Source organism: Papaver somniferum, chromosome 1, assembly GCF_003573695.1.
Source record: "Papaver somniferum cultivar HN1 chromosome 1, ASM357369v1, whole genome shotgun sequence".
NCBI classification, from domain to species: Eukaryota; Viridiplantae; Streptophyta; class Magnoliopsida; order Ranunculales; family Papaveraceae; genus Papaver; species Papaver somniferum.
The window spans coordinates 74,981,910-74,987,367 of record NC_039358.1 but is presented as its reverse complement, the minus strand read 5'-3'; the positions used below and the strand labels follow the sequence as shown (position 1 = coordinate 74,987,367).

At 37.3% G+C, this 5,458-nt stretch overlaps 1 pseudogene; it reads right to left on the bottom strand.

The window, feature by feature from the left end:
• Positions 1–890: 890 nt before the first annotated feature.
• On the bottom strand, positions 891–2,244 carry LOC113330444 (annotated as a pseudogene).
• Positions 2,245–5,458: the final 3,214 nt, after the last annotated feature.

The following is a 5,458-nucleotide window of genomic DNA, read 5'->3' as shown; positions in this document are numbered from 1 at the left end:
TATTATCATCATGTTTTATTATAGTTATTTTTTATGTAAATTATTTAGCAAATAAGATGATCTTATAATAAGATATAAACACGGCCTTGTTTATATATATATTGCTAAGTAGTTTTTCCGTCGGGCTATCTGTTTTTCCTAAACGAAAACTCATGTTTTCCTTTTCTTTTCTTTTTTCTCCTCTGTGGGCCTCCTAACCCTGATAAGCCTATGATTTGGTGGACCTCAGCCGGGTTATTCAGCAACACGTGCTCGCCCCATCTGTGAGAGGGTTTTACTCATGTTTTCTTTGTTTTAAAATATGGGGGGTTTTTCTGTTCTTTTGATATTTCTTTTGATTTCTCTGTTGGTTGTTGTTTATACTAAGTAATCTCTTGTTTATATATATATACTAATAATAAGTCAGCTTGTTCCGACCGATCATCTGAAACTCATGTTTTGGTTTTATATTATTTTCTCAGTGGGTCTCCCAACCCTGAAAAGCCCATGATTGGTTGGGAAATGAAGCCTGCTCCAGATCGTTCGGTCGCACGTGCTCGCCGCACAAACTTATCATTCCCCTAAAAAAGTGTTTCCCGTCACTCGTGTTGAAAGGATGCGGGCCCATCCAACCCAAGATGCAGAGAAAAGAAATCACTGTGAGGGCCTTTTATTGCTGCTGAAACAGAAAGTGTGGTCGACACTTGGTGATAGACGCATTTATGTGTCTATTTTGATCTTAATTCTCAACATTGTTAGTACTCATTTTTGTACTTATTATGATGTTTTATGTTGTTGGGAATATATATTTTAAAACATAAAATTAATTTGCATCAACATGTTTTTATTACCCTTATGCATTTTCCCCGAAATTGGTTCCTCCATGATACTATATAAGCAACAATTGTAACACAAACTTTCAGGTTATCACAGCTTCAAGATCAAGAATCCATACAATGATTCGAAGATATACTACAGTTAAAAATGAGAGATTATTACCATGTAGTAATTAACAAAGAGTACCACCCTTTTGTGAAAAATGGCCATATTTATGCGTCTTTTGGTTTCTACATTGAGCGCAGCAGTCTGACGGAAGCAAGCTTTGCTAGCATGGTTGGCTCAGTGTGGCTTGGGGCTAAATTCAAGTCAGTTCACAATTGGTCCAGCTCTGGTATCTTAATGTTGTGTCAGTTCAGAAACGAGATTTTACAGAAAGGAAAATTTACATTGGGTGAAGATGATTCTCTCTTCCTCCTCCTTGACAGGTTTTATCAAATCAGAGACAACCTCTGATATCTCTCCAACAAATTCGACGAGCACACCTTCAACACCCATCAAATACTGCACATTAACGGCCTCGCGCACATTATTCAATTCACCATATGTCAAAATCGAAAAAAGAGCTTCCTTAATCCTAGACACTGCTTCTTGATTCCTCAACAAACCTCTAACATCTGATACAATCCCTTGCAAACCATTTTCCAAACACAATTTTACAACTTCATCCAAAGAATTCCTTCTAATATCCGTGTAAGTTTCAGTCCCCCCTTCTATTAAGAAATAAACATGATATCTGTTCTACAACTTCCTGAGAAGCCTTGCTGCATCAGGAACGTAGAGAAAATAACAGGTCTCTCCTTTGCATAGCCCAACACTACTCGCAAAATTTCGGAAAGTCGACCGACAAGTTGTTCGTATTGATAAACAATGTAATCATCTAATTTCAATTCAATGTTGAATCCTAATGATGAATTCACATTTTGGAAAGCTTCCTGTAATGTACACAAAGAATCATCATTTTCAACATTCCACTTGCAAATTCTCCCATCTTTATTTTTTCTCAACAGAGGCTTACTCACAGCAAACTCTCTTTGAGGTCCATAACTGATAACTAAAAAACCCAGCTACAGTAATTTCAACAACTTTTCTCTCAGATATCGTCATATACATACCGCTGTTTTCTTTTCCGGTGATGATTTCATCATCGTGAAAAATAACCGGCACGTTATCTTTCGTAACTTGAACATCGAACTCAACATAATCGACTACGTAATCTGCAGCTTTATTGAAAGAAAGAATTGAATTCTCTTTGACCGACTTCATTCTTTCATCAGAAGATGATGATGAATTCTAAGAATACGACAAGAATAAAAGCTTAGGAACTTGATCAAGATAAGGAACATTAGAGACACGAAGAAGAGATTTCAGAGCAGCTGTTAAAGACTAATTTTTTTGTTGGTGATGAAAATAGGGGGTTCGATGGAAAGCAATTTATCGGAGGTGAAGGGAATAAACTTTGGATTGTGTTTTTGAATATTCTTTCCTGTTTTACATTTTAATAAAAGTTGTAATTCGGGATGAAGACGGAATATTCTGCTAGTTCTATAGGCTTCGCGTACGATGGTACGAGTATGAGTACCAGCACCCACTTTCTCAACTTGACAGTTTGACACTGGCATATAACAACTGATATGAGAGTTAATAACTACACAAATTGAAATGGTGGGCCCAAAAATGACTCCTGTTAACTCCAAAATGCGGATTCCAACAACAATTCGTGGAGGCAATTTTTTTCTAAGTTTTAAATAGCGGTTTGAATTACTCCTATTAAAATTCTTTGTGAATCAAGATAATCAAACTCTATCAAAACTGACTGACACATTTAATAGAACCCTATGACAGCCTTAGGAACCAAGAAAGGTATACTCCATCGACAAACACATTTAATAAAAAACCCCTGTTAGCCTTGAAAGATTGGACGGGCCCCACAAATTTGTATGTTAATTTTGGTGAAGTTTGTTTTTTTCCGGTTTTTTTAAATTTTTTACAACAACCAATATTCACAGTTCAAAATTGTAAATTTACGAATTCGATTTTGTGCACATTCCTATAAAAAGTACCAGCGAAACCAGGATTCAATATTGAGGGGGTTAAATTTTCCTTTTTGTAAATGTGGCAATTGCTTTTTTTATGTGCTCATAAAGTTGGCGATTTTTTAGATCAGTTACTTTGCAATTTTTATTGATTTTGTTATGTTTCGATTGTATGAAAAAAATAAAATAGTCCAGCTCCAACTGTTTGGGTGGGTTAAATTATACAAATATTATGATTTAGGTTGCTAAGTTGTGCAATGATGTTTGTCGCAAGTGTAACAATTATTTTAGATATTTCCATTAAAATTAACAAGTAATATAGCGATAATAAGAATCGTTTCCACAGAGACCCCTGTAAATAAGATGTTATTTAGATTAAGAAAACTACATTAAAAGCAAATACTAAGGGAGGATTAGTTTGATTAAAGTAAATAACAAGAACAAGAAGAAAAGGATGATTAGGGATTCTTTCTTCGTCATCAAACATTAACTTAATCACCATATTGATCTATCATTCGTTAAAATCATTCATCTCCAATAACATGTACAATTAGTTATCCCCAAAATTCTTTGTCTCACCAAATAACATGTACATTTAGTCACTGGAATCTATCCATCTGAACCACCAAAACGCGAACTCTCACGGTGCAACTCAGAACACTTTTACAAGTTGGGAACTTAGATTGATTCCATCAGTTAAACTCAGTATGATCGGTTAACTCACTGGCGCTGTCTTCAAACGCGATTTCTCCACAAATGCACATAATCCCTCTACAAGGCGCCGCGTTCGCTACTTGTGTAGGAGATAATCGATAATATGAACAACTCGACTATCAACTAGCATTAGAATGATCAGTAGATTAATTTAACTTGTTAGAGCGTTGCTCGGTCGAACTCACAAGTGTTGCTACCTCAAGCTTGTTGTCAAATTTAGTTGTCAAAACTATATCTTGATTTCTAGTCTACATCTCGTCAAGTCTCGGACTAGCATAGAAGTGTGTAGTTAAGAATCGGGTATCACTGCGTTCTACTGTTTGAAGGCGGAGATCAACAAGTGCTTTGGAGAACTTCAACATCAAAAGGTAAGTGAAGACTGAACCACCTATTTCTCAAGTTTTCACCTTTTTATCTATGAGATGTTGTCGCATGACTAAATCAGACAATACATGCATAATATAAATTTTGAAGTCGAGTTTATCTTGAATATTGTTCACGAAATATGACTAAGCTGAAGAACACTTTTTCATACTTGATGAATTTGGTTTAGAACAATTTAATGTTTGTAACCTAATTATGATTCAATATTTAATCGTTTGAAAATAACATGGAAGAATGATATGCGTCATTGATGTTATTCGGGAATGTTTCGAATCGATTAGTATAGATATATAAAACTACTGTAAACCTGGATACATGACAGTATGCATACTAGTTCACATATTGGGAGAATCGTTATAAGTATAGAGTCGCAGTACATGTACCCAGTACACGTATAGGCGTAGCTATAGTTCGCAAGTGACTTTTTGGTATGCGTACCTGGTATCCATACCATAAAAAGTCTGTTGATCGTGAACAAGGAAAGGTTCACATACCCAGTTGTTGATGGTGGATTTTAGTTTGGGGCTAAAATTGTAAAACCAAATTTATGCGCTGACATCCTGCAAAGGATAAATCCATTGATAAGTGATGAATACTTCTCCACTTTACTAATTCACCTAAAATGGAGCATGTAGCAACAATCCCATATACCTTGTGAATTTATAACATTATTAATGCATGACCAGCCTTGTATTTCATGTACTGCTCCACTCTTACTGATAAGTGATGAATACTTCTCCACTTTACTAATTCATTGGTGAGGCATGACGACTGAGTGTTTCTGTCAACAGAGCAACACGAATCTCCAAGCATTAACAATGAAGCATATACGAAATACCCATACAGGCTATAACTCTCGGAGTGTTATACTAGCCCGGTTGAGCATCCGGATTGTCCATATCAGTCTCAGAAACGATCACGACCATCCAAATTCACCAGCATGATTGGATGGCTCAGATCGAATCCATAACCCTCAAGCAGGTATTGGATTATTCACCACCGGACCAATGCGGACCCCGCATGGTCGGCCTCCCCAAAGGGTAGCATGGCTTACCAATTCGTCCATCCAAAGCAGCGTGGACGAGAAACCCTAAATTAGGGTTTGCAGCACATTACATGTGTCGCAAATTAGTCTCAACCATCCATCTTCGCAGGCATAGATGGAGGGTGTAGATATAGATTCAAAGGGCCCAGAGCATGTCAACACAAATACCGTAGGCCCATCTACATACATGACCGACCGGTCAGGACCAAACATGGATGGTCGTCCCAATTCGTGCGCCCAAACAAGGCATGATGCACAGCTGGCAAAACCCTAATTAGGGTTTTCGATCATGAGCGTACATTTTCACCTGATCGAACGAAGGGTCTAGGAGTCGATTAAGCAGGTCCAGTGAGTATCAACACGATCACTGTGGGACCACATATATCCACAACCAATCGACCAAGGCATATCATGCCTGGTCGTCTCGATTCGCACGCCCAAACGAGGCGTGGTCACACCTCCC